The 16,133-nt window shown below is 44.5% G+C and overlaps 1 protein-coding gene across 1 annotated transcript in view; it reads right to left on the bottom strand.

The window, feature by feature from the left end:
* LOC126344078 (uncharacterized) overlaps positions 1-12,435 on the bottom strand; it is a 50,680-nt gene extending 38,245 nt beyond the window's left edge. Inside the window, exon 1 of the mRNA XM_050001992.1 lies at positions 12,389-12,435. The gene's annotated coding sequence lies outside the window, so the exon portion shown is untranslated. The remainder of the gene's footprint in view (positions 1-12,388) is intronic.
* Between the last annotated feature and the right edge of the window lie 3,698 nt (positions 12,436-16,133).

Genomic DNA, 16,133 nt, shown 5'->3' with positions numbered 1-16,133 from the left:
GTGGCACGGGATACATGCGGACGTGCATTGTCCTGTTGGAACAGCAAGTTACCTTGCCGGTCTAGGAATGGTAGAACGATGGGTTCGATGACGGTTTGGATATACCGTGCACTATTCAGTGTCCCCTCGACGATCACCAGAGGTGTACGGCCAGTGTAGGAGATCGCTCCCCACACGATGATGCTGGGTGTTGGCCCTGTGTGCCTCGGTCGTATGCAGTCCTGATTGTGGCGCTCACCTGCACGGCGCCAAACACGCATACGACCATCATTGGCACCAAGGCAGAAGCGACTCTCATCGCTGAAGACGATACGTCTCCATTCGTCCCTCCATTAACGCCTGTCGCGACACCACTGGATGCGGGCAGCACGATGTTGGGGCGTGAGCGGAAGACGGCCTAGCGGTGTGCGGGACCGTAGCCCAGCTTCATGGAGACGGTTGCGAATGGTCCTCGCCGATACCCCAGGAGCAACAGTGTCCCTAATTTGCTGGGAAGTGGCGGTGCGGTCCCCTACGGCACTGCGTAGGATCCTACGGTCTTGGCGTGCATCCGTGCGTCGCTGCGGCCCGGTCCCAGATCGACGGGCACGTGCACCTTCCGCCGACCACTGGCGACAACATCGATGTACTGTGGAGACCTCACGCCCCACGTGTTGAGCAATTCGGCGGTACGTCCACCCGGCCTCCCGCATGCCCACTATACGCCCTCGCTCAAAGTCCATCAACTGCACATACGGTTCACGTCCACGCTGTCGTGGCATGCTACCAGTGTTAAAGACTGCGATGGAGCTCCGTATGCCACGGCAAACTGGCTGACACTGACGGCGGCGGTGCACAAATGCTGCGCAGCTAGCGCTATTCGACGGCCAACACCGCGGTTCCTGGTGTGTCCGCTGTGCCGTGCGTGTGATCATTGCTTGTACAGCCCTCTCGCAGTGTCCGGAGCAAGTATGGTGGGTCTGACACACCGGTGTCAATGTGTTCTTTTTTCCATTTCCAGGAGTGTATACCGCGCTGCATGGTGTCGTGGTTACAAAGATGGACCTCGCCATGGACGTCAGGATTGAAGTTGCACATCATGCAGCCTATTGCGCAGTTTGAGTGTTAACACACGTCCTACGGCTGCACGAAAAGCATTGTTGAACGTGGCAGCGTTGCTGTCAGGGTTCCTCCGAGCCATAATCCGTAGGGAGCGGTCGTCCACTGCAGTAGTAGCCCTTGAGCGGCCCGAGCGAGGCATGACATCGACAGTTCACTGTCTCTCAGTACCCCCTCCATGTCCGAACAACATCGCTTTGGTTCACTCAAAGACGCCAGGTCTCTTGCCTTGTTTAGAACCCTTCCTGGCACAAAGTAACAATGAGGACGGAATCGAACCGCGGTATTGACCGTGTAGGGATGGTGGATCTACAGACAACACGAGCCGTGTACCTTCTACCTGGTGGAATGACTGGAACCGATCGGCTGTCGCACCCCCTCCGTGTAAGAGGCGTTGCCCATGTATGGTTGCTTACATCTTTGGGTGGGTTTAGTGTCATCTATGAACATCAAAGGCACCGTGTCTGTGATACAATATCCACAGTCAACGTTTATCTTTAGGAGTTCAGGGAACCGGGATGATGCAAAACTTTTTTTGATGTGCTCTACTCCGGCAGTTCCGAGGAAATTGCAAGAGAAATTTTAAGCCTCTATTACGTAACTTATGTATCTGTGCATAAGGACAGGACGTTAGAGTTCATTGCTGTCGCGTGGTTAGTGTTCGAGATTCCTCAGACGAACGTGTCTGAGGAGACAAACAGAAAATTTTGTATTACAAGTGTAATTTCTGTGATTTTAAAAAAAATTGCACCTACGCTATTTGTTCTTGCAACATTAGCAATATTCCACCGGTACGCAGGTTAACTGCCAAATAGGGCCTGTGTCTGTATCTGCAGCTCGAAGTGTCGAGGCGCAAAGTAGTTCCTGGTACCCTACCTTACGAGACTGCAAATCACGACAGTTGTATAATTTCATGGAAACCCTATGCGCTTCTTTATGTGTGTGTATTGTGTATTGAACCAGGAACCTAGAAATAAGGCACAGGATTCTTCCCGCCGTTGCCCTCAGTGGTTCACAATTTCACAACAGGCCACAGCAGCCCAAACACCTCACTGCCGCCCCCACACCGAACCCACGGTTAGTGTGCCGTTCCGCTCCCAGTGGACCCCCCAAACCGGGTACGTCCCTTACCAGACGAGTATAAACCCAAATGTTTGCGTGGTAAAGTGAAGATGGTGCACACGTACGTGGATACAGTGTTTGCACAGCAATCGCCGACATAGTGTAACTGAAGCGGAATAAGGGAACCAACCCGTATTCGCCGAGGCAGATGAAAAACCGACTTGAAAACCATGCACAGGACCTGCTGGCCGGCACACCTGACCTCGACACTAATCCGAAGGGCGGGGACCGGCATGCCTTCCCGCCCAGGAAGCAGCTTGTTAGACCGCGTGACTAGCAGGACGTTCCCTTCTTCATTTACTTGTTGATATTTATAAATATGTTCGTTCTACGAATTAAATTTAATTAATAATAGTAAGTTGTCAAATTACATGAAATTCACTAAAATATCATGCACATACAGGTGGTTTTTTACTAGTTACATTACCTCTCAAATGTCACATAATGTAAATAATATGACCAGTGATGAAACAAATATAGATCAAAAATTATGTTTGTGCGTGAGTTTAACTGTCGCCCTAGGCACGTTCGTCTTACAATGCTCGAACGCTAACCACTTTTATTTAATCTCATTTTGTTTGGTATTATTCGTTCTAATTTTTCGGTGCGGACGTCCTATATCATCGTTGATCCATTCTCTCAGTATTTAGTTGCAGAGGTCAGATAGCACTCTGACCAAACACGCTGAGTTACCGTGCCGGCACAACTGAATCTCAATTGACAGAGAAGTGCACCTTACTACTTGCACATTATTTTGTTTTGATGGCCTACTAAAGATGTACAAGGTTTGAAGCAAATCTGTGATTCAAGGTCGTGGTCTCCCCGTGTAAGATCAACCCCCGTAGAATGGCTGTCGATACTGAGCCGCATTCTGCCCCCTGGACCTCAACGAAAAGCAGCTGTATTCTGCTCGTTTAAACGCATACGCGGCAACATGCAACTCCTGTCCGTCAAGATGTGATTACCCTTGAAAGAAACCGACTTGGATCAAGAAAACTGTCTACGAAATCAGCAATAGAACTGCACACTTCTCAGTTCGATGTAACAGACTCCCGAGACCGAGGCAGAACAGAGAGGCTTGCCCTCGACATTACAAGAGTTTGCTCTGCATCAGAAACAAACACCCTGCCTTTGACCTGTCTCGCAGAACGTGGACAATGTTTAACAGAACACGCACCAATCATGGCAGAAACATAGACTCTCTTCAAAGACGGGATAAGGTTCCATCTTCAAACTGCAACTGTGGAGCCGCCAGGCAAACCGTTCGTCACATTGTTAAAGAATAGACCTTGAGGGCCTAACGCGGTACTCTCCATGTTGACGTCATTGATTATATTAAAAATTTATGTCGGTTTGTAAATTACATGTATTATTCGTGTGCGATACATTTAATATTGTGCTGTAAAGACCACATGATACATAAATAACATAAATACGTACTGATGATGGACGATATCGATGACGGATATGTTGCGAACGGAATGAAACTTAAGCACTGAATACCCGTTATTTGATGTATAATTCTGCAAAGTTTGATAAATACAGGACAGGTGCTTCATGAGGTAACACTTGCCATTTTCGTCAGTTTGTTTCTCTTGCGAAGTTTTCATATTTCATGAATTTTATTCATAGTGGATGCTGTCGAACACAATGACCGTTCCTTTACGGGGTGTAGAAAAATATCCGCTACCAGCCACAATGAATGTTTATTAAGTGTGGATCTGAAGTGACGTTGTCATTAACAACTCCTCATGTCATCCAGCACAACACAAAATGGCATTCTTCAGATCCACATTTAATCGTGTACATAAAATCCCACTCAGCAGCCATGATGAACAAAAAGAAATTAACACTATAAAAGAAACTGCACGGAGAAATGGATACAACCCAGATGTGATTGATACACTTAACAACAAAATCAAAAAGAGACAAGCACACCTACTGAATCAGATTCACAAGAAGTAAAAAACCTGTCGCTATGTTCTTTGACCATAAACTGCAAGTTTCTGTGTGAGCAACATCTTTACATTTGCCACATCTAAGTTCTTTGACCACAGCCCACATGTTTGTATGTAAACATAGTGTATTTCACGAGTGCACATCATAATAGTGTAATATGAAGCTATACTTGGTAAAACTGAGATATGGACGTGAAAATGACAATAAGTGTGTGACTAAGTGACAAATTTATTACCACAGCATAACTGTAATAACGGTGCTTCGTCTTTATGTAAGTACATATATATTTTCTTCAAATGCTGCCTTACCACTTACAATTGTCCCACTTGTACCGGTGTGGTCACCAGCAAATAACTTTTTTTTCTATTTATACAGTGATCTCCAACATTATAAACATGTACATGAATGTATAAACACCTGATGTGGGGCGCAAGTCCGAAACCGGCCGTGTGACAAATAAATAACTGATAGATCTGTACCTACAGATTGGAAAATTGCGCAGGTAGCACCAGTGTTTAAGAAGGGTAGTAGGAGTAATCCATCGAACTACAGATCTATATCATTGACGTCGGTCTGCAGCAGGGTTTTGGAGCATATACTGTATTCAAATATTATGAATCACCTCGAAGGGAACGATTTATTGATACATAATCAGCATGGTTTCAGAAAACATCGTTCTTGTGCAACGCAGCTAGCTCTTTATTCGCACGAAGTAATGGCCGCTATCGACAGGGGATCTCAAGTTGATTCCGTATTTCTAGATTTCCGGAAAGCTTTTGACACCGTTCCTCACAAGCGACTTCTAATCAAGCTGCGGGCCTATGAGGAATCGTATCAGTTGTGCGACTGGATTCGTGATTTCCTGTCAGGAAGGTCGCAGTTCGTAGTAATAGACGGCAAATCATCGAGGAAAACTGAAGTGATATCAGGTGTTCCCCAGGGAAGCGTCCTGGGACCTCTGCTGATCCTGATCTACATAAATGACCTGAGTGACAATCTGAGCAGTTCTCTTAGGTTGATGATGCTGTAATTTACCGTCTAGTAAGGTCATCCGAAGGTCAGTATCAGTTGCAAAGCGGTTTAGAAAAGGTTGCTGTATGGTGTGGCAGATGACAGTTGACGCTAAATAACGAAATGTGTGAGGTGATCCGCATGAGCTCCAAAAGAAATCCGTTGGAATTCGATTACTCGATAAAAAGTACAATTCTCAAGGCTGTCAATTCAACTAAGTACCTGGGTGCAAAAATTACGAACAACTTCAGTTGGAAAGACCACATAGATAATATTGTGGGGAAGGCGAGCCAAAGGTTGCGTTTCATTAGCAGGACACGTAGGAGGTGCCACAAGTCCACTAGAGAGACAGCTTACACTACACTCGTTCCTCCTCTGTTAGAACATTGCTGCGCGGTGTGGGATCCTTACCAGGTGGGATTGACGGAGAACATCGAAAGGGTGCAAAAAAGGGCAGCTCGTTTTGTTTTATCACGTAATAAGGGAGAGAGTGTGGCAGATATGATACGCGAGTTGGGATGGAAGTCATTAAAGCAAAGACGTTTTTCGTCACGGCGAGATCTATTTACGAAATTTCAGTCACCAACTTTCTCTTCCGAATGCGAAAATATTTTGTTGAGCCCAACCTACATAGGTAGGAATGATCATCAACATAAAATAGGAGAAATCAGAGCTCGAACAGAAAGGTTTAGGTGTTCGGTTTTCCCGGGCGCAATTCGGACGTGGAATGGTAGGGAGATAGTATGATTGTGGTTCGATGAACCCTCTGCCAAGCACTTAAATGTGAATTGCAGAGTAATCATGCAGATGTAGATGTAGATGTTGTGACTGGTAGCAGATATTTTTCTCATCATATTTCTTTTGTGATTGTAGAAAAGAAAAAAATTCTGAATGAGAAGTATTAAAGCGAGCATCGTACAGCCAGCAAACAGTGTGAACAGCTGCAGCACGCTGAGCTGTATCCGCGTTCTTCCCTGGACCCCGGCTGCGGGCTGCCGCCACGTGTGAGACGCAGATGAGCGTGACCGTGGTCAGCCCGCGGCCTCGCACCCAAGGCCGCCACAGCAGCGCCGCTCCGCGGCTCCCAGCGCCCGGTAGAGGTGCCCCAGCGACACCGCACACAGCACGACGCAGCGGTGGCCCGCTGCAGCCTTGCGTATACTCGCCTGGTCTGAATAGCAGCAACAGTTCCGCATGTCTTACAGAGGAAACAGAGTGATACAGCTGCCCTTACCGATGTCGTTTTATGCAAACCGCAATGTTATATCTAGTGTCAAAGAAACTACCCGCGACATTTTCACACTCTCTGCTCGCTTTGCGCGAGCTATTAGTCCTACGAGAGAATTGAACAGCTATTGCGCGAGCTATTAGTCCTACGAGAGAATTGAACAGGATATTTTTGTAGGAAATTTAACGTAGTTCAGTTTTGTACTGTCATACATTTTCGCTGGAGGCTGTAGTTTTCCAGTTATACGACAAAAACGAACAAAAGTGACCCTCAAATGCACGCCCCGCTCCCATACTTAGTTCCCACCGGTCAGGGTAACTAGTATACTGTGGATGGCTGTCGCTCCTACCGCCGGCTCCTTTGGCCGAGCGGTTCTAGGCGCTTCAGTCCAGAACCGCGCTGCTGCTACGATCGGAGGTTCGAATCCTGCCGCGGGCATGGATGTGTGTGATGTACTTAGGTTAGGTTTAAGTAGTTCTAAGTTTAGGAGACTGGTGACCTCATATGTTAAGTCCCATAGTGCTCAGAGCCATTTGAACCATTTTCTCACTTCTACCACTGTGCAAAAAATGACGGCTGCAGGAATTGTGAAAGTACTGTACTTGTAATGGCTACCTTTAGATGGAATTGTCAACGTCGTTAGATTTAGAGTTACGTTAACAAAAGTAGTTTTCTTTTATTACCCTCCTAGCCGCATTTAAATTAATAATGTTAACGACGTAGCCGACTTTGCTGGTGCCGTAGAATTCCAATCAATTGAGACCAGAAAAGGTCGAATATCGGGAACATTTCGTGTAGTGGGAAATGTTGGTACATTGGTATGACGGAATGTCACGAACAACATACTAGAAATGCTGACTGTTGAGGGATGAATGTGGGGATGTAGATGCGTTTAAAGGTCCCTTTTGTATGTTTTTCGCCGGCCGTTGTCGACAAGCGGTTCTAGGCGCTTCAGTCCGGAACCGCGCCATCGCTGCTGTCGCAGGTTCGAATCCTGCCTCGGGCATGGATGTGTGTGATGTCCATTGGTTAGCTAGGTTTAACTAGTTCTACGTTCTTGGTGACTGATGGTCTGAGAAGTTAACTCCCATAATGCTAAGACCCATTTGAACCATTTTTGTATGTTTTTATTAAATAACTTGAAAACTGTGACCTCTAACGAAAACGCATCCCACTGTAAAATTTAACTACATTAAATTTCCCACTGAAAGGTCCTGTTCATTTCTTCTACACAACTAATAGTTTTCGCGTAGCGAGCGAGGGAATATGAAAATCTCGCGCGCGGTATTTGGAGGCCAGATATAACATTGCGGGTTGCTTAAAACAACATTGGTGGGGATAGCTGAGTCACTCTGTATACTCGCACTTCAAATAACGGCCGTTGGTGACCTCAGTACTTAAAAGTGGCAGCGGAAGCACACTTCTGGCATTTGGTACTATACTGAATCCGAACCAGACACGACTAGCGAAACTGCATAACCAAATTCGTCAAAGAGAAGGAAGTAATATCAGGATGATGACGTTAGCAATGAATCTTATGCTCTGTGCACGATGACTTGGGGGAGTAGAAACGGTTGTGACCTCACTGCATAAACCGTTTTGGCATTCATCAGCAGTAGCCACGAGAAACTTAGATGATAGCCAGCCGTGGACTTAAATCTTTTCCCTTCCGAATCCGAATAGAGTGTCTTAACCCTAGATTCCTATACCCAAGTAAAATTTTGCCATCACAGTTGAGTATAAAACAGGAAATTTTCTACTTAGCTTGGCATGTAACATAACATTGAAGATCTAATTACTGTATTTAACTAATGCATAATCTGTAAATTATGTCTTCCTTGAATAAAACATCGACTAGGAATATCTATTGCGGCTCAGTAGCAGTGTAATATTTTCCCCCTTTGGAGTTCTAGCGTTAATGAGAGCGCCGCCTCGATTATTATATGCAAATATACAATGGCAATACATAATATCTCAAGGTGTGGTTATTGTAAGTAGATAGTGAAAGAGAATACAATGGAGAATACAGTCTGGTTTGGATTAGTATATGTGTCAGCAATGTATCCATTTATGCAGCCATCACGACTTCACGTTCGGACAGAAAGGATGTGCATTCTGATCCACCGTTTCGGGTAACACAACGAAGCAATTTAGAAAAACCCTGTAAAGCTACGAGTGTCTCGAAAGTTCCACTGAAGATGTTATTTATGGCAAGTTAATGTAGCGCAATCGACTGAGCATCACGTGATTTGTTTTACGTTTTTATAGTTTTGGCATAAAGTCTACGGATCGACAACAACGGATTATCAAAAACTAATCAATAATAGCGCAAGTCACTTTTTATTTATACTTGGAGACGGAGTTCAGTTAAACGAGCATCCTCAGGACAATTTTTCTTACGACGAAAACGCAATGTTGGCTGCATTCATGAAGGAATACCTCACACAAAGTTTTAGCACTGTGTGCTTTATGTAACTTCTTTACTTGATCAATACTGCCAACGCTACCTCTTCACCGTGGACAGTTTGTTCTGAAGACAGTAATTTAACTGAAAATCATTACAAAAGATACAAATAAATAGCGACTTGGGCTGGTTTATAATCAGTTTTTATTTACTTTTAATTTTGTACAGGATTTTGCTTAAATTCGGCGATATAGCAAATTGATACAATTGGATAAGGCAAGTGCAGTATCGTAAAAGTCCAGTGCTGGTTTTTCGATAGTAAATAGGGAGCATCAGCTACAAGTGAACTGTGCGGGACTCAGATAAAACATATAGCCGAAAGATAAACAAATTTTTTACCACTGGCGTAGGTACCGTAAGTCTCTAGCCTAATACATTGGTCAATTACAAGAATATGCCAGCCGTTAATCTAGATGAAGGTGATGAACACTTATAAAGTATCATTTCTTTGTAAATGTTGTTGTTGTTGTTTCTGTGGTCGCCTTCATTCCGCAAACTGTGTAGATGTAGTTGCTCATGGTAGTTTACCCTGTCCAAGTTTCCATCTGTGCATATCTACTGCAGCCTACATCGACTTCAACCTTCTTGCTCTACTCAAGGCCTGTTTCTTCCCTTTAGTTTGCACCATCGAAACTTCCCTCAAATACTAACTTAACTGTTCCTTGAAGCTCCAGAATGTGTTTTATTATCCTATTACTTCTTTTAACTACTTTTATCATAAAGCTGTTTTCAATTCGATTTAGTACCTCTTCACTAGTCGATGCAAACCACTGATACTCAGCGTTGTTCTGTAACAGCACATTTGTAAATCTTTCATTCTCTTCTTGTTTACAGCATTCACTGCCCACATTTTACTTCCATACAAGCTGCAGTCCAGACAAATACTTCCACAAACGAGATTCTAATAAGTCGATTTATATTCGTTATTAACAAATAACTCTTTTTCTGAAATGCTTTTACATCTATGCGCACCTCACTTTTTATCCTCTATAAAAACTACGGTCACTAGTAACTTTGGTGCCAAAATAGCAAAATTCGTCTACTTCTTTAGTGCCTAATATCCTAATTTGATGGTCTCAGCAGCGAATGATTGAATTCGGCTGCATTATCTTCTGTTGACGTACTTCTTATAATCTCTTTAGTGAAACTGATCAAAAATTCATATTTCAGTTTAAAGTGATGCTTCCGCCACATAACGTTAAACATCGACGGAAAAAATCGCACCACCAAGAACGAGTTGTGCGACATAAACAAAAGTTGGTAGACGTGTTTCACATCTGAAAGATGATGTCTGTTGCAATTTCGCGAGGGCCGCATAAGAGTGGTGCTAGCAGCGCCACTATGAAAGATGCAAATCAGGTTTGCTTTAAATAGATGATGTAACTGTCGTGAGCATTAATTATCTTTGAGATTGGAAGTGGTGACTTGACGTCAGCCAAGATTGTAATTGTCTTTGAGACTGGAAGTGGTGAGTTGATGTCGTCAAGATTGCCTGTAAGTCAACAAAAATGCCATTATCAAGGCTTCGATCACTCTGAACGAGGTGTTGTAGTAGGGCTAGGAGAAGGTGGGTGTTTCTGTTGTGATATTGCAGTAAGGTTTAGCAGGAATGTAGCAATTGTACGTGGTGGCTGTCAGCGGTGGTCACGAAAATGTACAGTCCCAAGAAGGCCGCGTTCCGGACTGTTTGTGGCATCTACAGCAACAATTTGACCCTCAGCTGGCACCCTAGTGACACAACGAATTGTTACAAATCGGTTACTTCAAGCACAGCTCCTACCCAGACGCTCTGTAGCGTGCATTGCACTGACGCCAAACCACCACCATTTGCTCTACGGCAGTGTCACCTGACACCTCATTGGAGGGCACGGTGGATGTCTATAGTGATTTCTGATGAAAGCTGTTTCTGCCAGCGAGGGCCGTTTGTTGGTTAGAAGGAGGCTAGTTGAGGGCCTGCAGGCAACCTGTCAGAATGCTAGAAATAGTTGATGATGAGGTTTGGCTTGTGGGGCGCTCAACTGCGCGGTCATCAGCGCCCATACAAAGTCCCAATTAGTTCAGTCCAATTTTTTACGCAGCCCAATCTAGCCACTGTCAGGAATAATGATGATGATAATAAATGATCAGAACAAACATAAACACCCAGTCTCCAGGAGCAAAAAATCCCTAACCCGGCCGGGAATGGAACCCGGAACTACGTGATCCTGTGCCAGCAACGCTAGCCACTAGACCACGAGCTGCGGACGCTAGAAACAGTGGGCCTATATATTCAGCTATGATCTGTGGTGCATAGCACTCTCGTAGTTATCCCTCTCACCCAGACTACAAAGCTGTACACTAATCTTGTAACCGGACCAGTTATGCTGCCATTCATAAACAGCAATTTCAGGGGGTGTTTTCCAACAGGATAACACTAGCCCACATACCGCTTTTCCAACCCAGAATGCTCTACAGAGCGTCGACATGTTGCCTTGAGGTTGACGGCAAATCCAGAGCCACCCACAACTAGCATTAACCATTCCTGTATTGACCGACCAAGTGCAACAGGCATGGAAATTCATCCCAGAAACTGACATCTGACACTTGTATAACACAATACTCTCAACATTCTGACGGTTACACAGGTTATTTATGCAGCAGTATTTCACATTTGTGTGGCTTATCTCTCGTTTACATCAAACTGTTCAAATGATTCAAATGGTTCTGAGCACTATGGGACTTAACATCTGAGGTCATCAGTCCCCTAGAACTTAGAACTACTTAAACTTAAATAACCTAAGGACATCACACACATCCATGCCCGAGGCAGGATTTCAACCTGCGACCGTAGCGGTCGCACGGTTCCAAACTGAAGTGCCCAGGACCGCAAGGTCACACTGGCCGGCCATCAAACTGTGATCGTACAATGTTAATCACTTTAATACGTTATCCAGTTAAATGTTGTCCTGAAATTTCATTTGTCTAAGGTAATATTTGGTTAATTTTTTCCTGAGTGTAGTTGCGCACTACAGATATAAGAACTACAAATGGAAGTCTGATAACCTAGTCGATGTCGGTAGCTGAAAAATTCTTTTATGCGAGGTATAATTACTTGATTTTACACAATCACCTTCACACTACTTGGAACGTAGCAATACCACTGCTAAAAACCGGAACACAAAAGAGCGTGGCGTAAACATAAAAACACAAGTCTTATTCGGAATATTCACACATCTTCTTTGTCACAAAGTTATCAAACGTTCTGAACATCATGTCACAACTGCCAGTTAAAGGCTGTAATCCCACGCCCCTCTGTATATGCTCGCTGGGTGCAAAACACACAGAGAAAAATGCAGTTTAGGGTACGTCCTGTGCACTGTTGGAGACATGGGACGCGATATTGGGGCCGGCTGGGAGAGGCATTTGGCGGGCCTTGATAGGCTGCCCAGCGATTACATCAGAGCGACCCAATTCGCGCACCGGACTGGCTTCATCGAAATGCCAGCGGCGGGAAGTGTGGCACTCACCTCACCTCGCCTCAGCTCAGCTGCAGCGCTGCCGCCGCCTCCACGAACACTGCTGGCCAGCTGTGGCCTCGGCGCCTCCGTGTCCCCGCCTCCGATCACTGACGTAACGACCGCCGTCTGCTCGTTTGCGTTCCGCGCTCAACGGCGGTGTTGTTTGTGTGGAACTTCGCGCTTCCGCTATCGCGCACGTTGCGTAACTGATAAAAGCAGTGACTGGCAACGCCAAATGTCGACCAGCGAGTGTGTCAGATACTGTTTATCTGGGCTGCAATAATTCAACTTTGTAATTGTCTACCTGATATACTGCGATGGCGTAATACTATATGGCAAAAGCCCGATAACGAGCTTATTCATTGGACTGTTGAGCCAGGGAACCTTTCCAATCACAAGAGCTACCTCGTGGGGTCCCTGACAGATCTGCAGAGCTGCTGTGTAACACAGCACCTTGTGAAAAGTCCATGTCGCCAAGAAGCACTGCCGGCCGATGTGGCCGAGCGGTTCTGGGCGCTTCAGTCTGGAACCGCGCGACTGCTACGGTCGCAGGTTCGAATCCTGCCTCGGGCATGGATGTGTGTGATGTCCTTAGGTTATTGTTGTTGTTGCCTTCAGTCCTGAGACTGGTTTGATGCAGCTCTCTATGCTAGTTTGTCAGGTAGGTTTAAGTAGTTCTAAGCTCTAGGGGACTGATGGCCTCAAATGCTCAGAGCCATTTGAACCCTTTTTTTTTTTTTAAAAAAAAAAAAGAAGCATGGAAGTCAAATGACGCTTCGCAGACCGACGCTGATCACATTTGACGTCGTCGTAATCTTTACCTGCCAATTTACATACACAGGTGCTTAAAGGGTGCAGACTTCCATGTATTAAGGGTATCCTTATGGTCTTCAGTTATATCCATTCATTTATGTTTCCTAATTATACCCATTCACCTTCGCCTAGATCTCCGACTCATATATTTGTTGTGTTTTGTAATGCTATACAGAGATTCCAGGATCCATTACACCGGCGGAAAATGTTAGCACACCTGCAAAGACTATTTAAATTTTGAGCCCATGATGACATATGCCACCTGGGGTACAGCAGATGTACTGCTAATGGTTTCAACGTTGTCCGCCAACAGATAGTGAGCTGACATAGCTACCAGAGAGCCATCTGTATCTACTCTTTAATAGAGAATCCTCACGGCCAGAAGACTCAGTGTGGCACAAATGTGTGAAGCAAGCGGTCGACCATCCCACGGCGACGTACTCGTGATTCCTACAGCCTACTGTGGTCTTCCGATTGGTGGGAAGGTCCTTTTGGAGAATCGCCACAGAAGTCGGGTGTGGTTCGCCAGTTGTGCAACAATGTTGGTATCGGTGATCATGTGAACGGTCTCTCACCCGTCGACGCGGTTCTGGACGTCCACGCTTCACGCACGCCCCTAGGATCGTCGTATTGTAAGGCAGCAGTAGTACATCGTACAGCCAACAAAGCACAGATAAGAGTTGTTGCGAGCCCAGATGCGTCAGTAAGAACTGTTGCGAACTGGTTATTAGCAGTTGGACAACCTCTACCCTGTCTCTGACGCTACAGCTATGACGTGAACGACTCGAATGGGGTCGTCAGAGGATCACTTGTAAAATGGAATGACGCGCCATGGTCTTCTGCCATGAAAGCCGATTCTGCCTGAATCAAGTGATGGTCTGCGTGTACGAACCTGACCCGTTGAGCGCTGCCTCGTAGAGTGCATACGTTCCAAGAAACCCTAGCCTCATTCCAGGCCTTATGGTCCAGAGCGCGATGAGCTACAGCTCTCGTTCACCTTTGATGTTTGTGGAGGGGACAGTAAAATGCTCTCGCGGAATGTTGTTAGACCAGTGCTTTTGCCGTTCTTACTACAGGAAGGTGATGTGTTGTTACAACAGTATAATTCTCAGCCACACACTGCCTTTGAAACTCAACGTGCTCTGCGATAAGTGCAGCAACTTTCTTGGTCAGCACGATGTCCGGACCTGTCTCCATTAGAGCTCTGTGGGACGTAAACCGTTACAGAGCTACGTGAACAGGTCGAACAGGCGTAGCGTAACGTATCCCAAAACAGTATTCGCCGTATGTACAGTCGACTGGATGCCATAGTCAGCGCCTGCATAGTCACCCGTGGAGGTTTCTCCATGTACTAATGTTGGTATTACAACATGTGTCGATACCTGGTACCTAGATACCTGGTACCTCAGAACTACTTGTGCTGGTGATATGCAAATGTAATCGTTTCATGTACTGCACATGCACGGTTGCAACAATAAATGTTGAGAGAATCAGAAACATGTAAAAGGATACACTAATTTTTTCCGGCAATTTATCTTCCACTGGCTACGTGTTCCACCCGTTTAGCTGTAGTTAAATCTTCCTCTCCAGTCTGTTCTGTTATTCTAGTAATTTTCAAGAAGCACCTCTCCTCTGCTTGCTAAACAAAATTCAGTCTTTGAATGGAATTCGCACTGATTGTCTGCCACACTGCCATTAGTAAAAACTGACGGAAATACATTGATTGTGAACTTCTCTTACCAAACACGTCTGAACTTTAACGTAGAAAACTCTGTTTACTAAAATCAGTCCACGTCATTTTTGCTCTCGTACCAAGTTATGTTGTACAATCATTTGTTGTTTTCAACTGCCCTTAAAACAGATATTCATCAAACAATTGCAGCACCTCATTGTTGAATTGTAGTACTTACTCTTCAATGTGGTGTTCATAAATTACTTTACTTAAAACTGATTTTCTCTCGTTCTTTGTTGCAATTTATGTGCCGTAGGAGGGAACAATACAATGTCATGAGTAAAACGAGGGTTTCTCAGGTAAGATTCAGTGTCACAAACGTCTCCGTGTTTTCAGCTGAAGAATCTGAAAACGTTTTCAGGACTACTACGATCATTTATGCTGATATGGAATCTTTTTGCTCGACTCTTCTTTCTATACTGTTCTGTTCACGACTAATAGAAGTTATGCAGCTGATATAAATATTCGCCGTTTGATCTGTCTAAGTCTTGTTTGCCAACACCTGTTGGTACAGATCAGTTGATATGGATTCAGTATTTTGCTCCGTATCAACGAACCCCAGTCAAATTGGTGAGGTGGTACTAAGTACCATTCCTACGTATTATAATTTCGTTCAGAAGTTACAAACCATCCACTATGCGACATGTACTTTTTCTGTTAGCTCGTTGCTTTTGTTGTTTAAAAATCTAATGGTGTTCTATTGCAGTTGATGAAAAGTTAGGTGAATATCTTCTAAATTACGGAAAGATGACTGATGGGTCTATAGTGTCTTTTCTCTTGTTTGCCTAGTTTAATGGGAATTGGTATACATGTTTTGTCATTTTTCTTTGTAAGACGTTTAGAAAATAGTTTTGAAAGATTTTTTGTATCACTTTCCCTCCAGCTTTAATCATTGCTGCTGAAACTGCCAACTGCAGGCGCCTTTTGTTGCATATTACATGAATGATTTCATTCAGTTCACATGTTGTTTCTTATTCAATATTGTCATTGTTAATTATTTTTATGACTCATGTCTTGAACTATTCAACCGTTTAGCAAACTTCGTAATATTTACACAATTTTCTCTCAGTTTTCACCTGCTATGTGAATTATGATCTTTATCCAATATATGTTTCTGTTTTTTTTTCTCTCTTATACCCTTATGGCCTTAAGTTGCTCTCTTACAATTCCATATAGTTTTTGGTGATGTGCCCTATTATTTCACGTCCC

Source organism: Schistocerca gregaria, chromosome 1, assembly GCF_023897955.1.
Source record: "Schistocerca gregaria isolate iqSchGreg1 chromosome 1, iqSchGreg1.2, whole genome shotgun sequence".
Classification (NCBI taxonomy): Eukaryota; Metazoa; Arthropoda; class Insecta; order Orthoptera; family Acrididae; genus Schistocerca; species Schistocerca gregaria.
The sequence above is the reverse complement of the archived record's forward strand: the minus strand, read 5'-3'. Positions and strand labels throughout refer to the sequence as shown.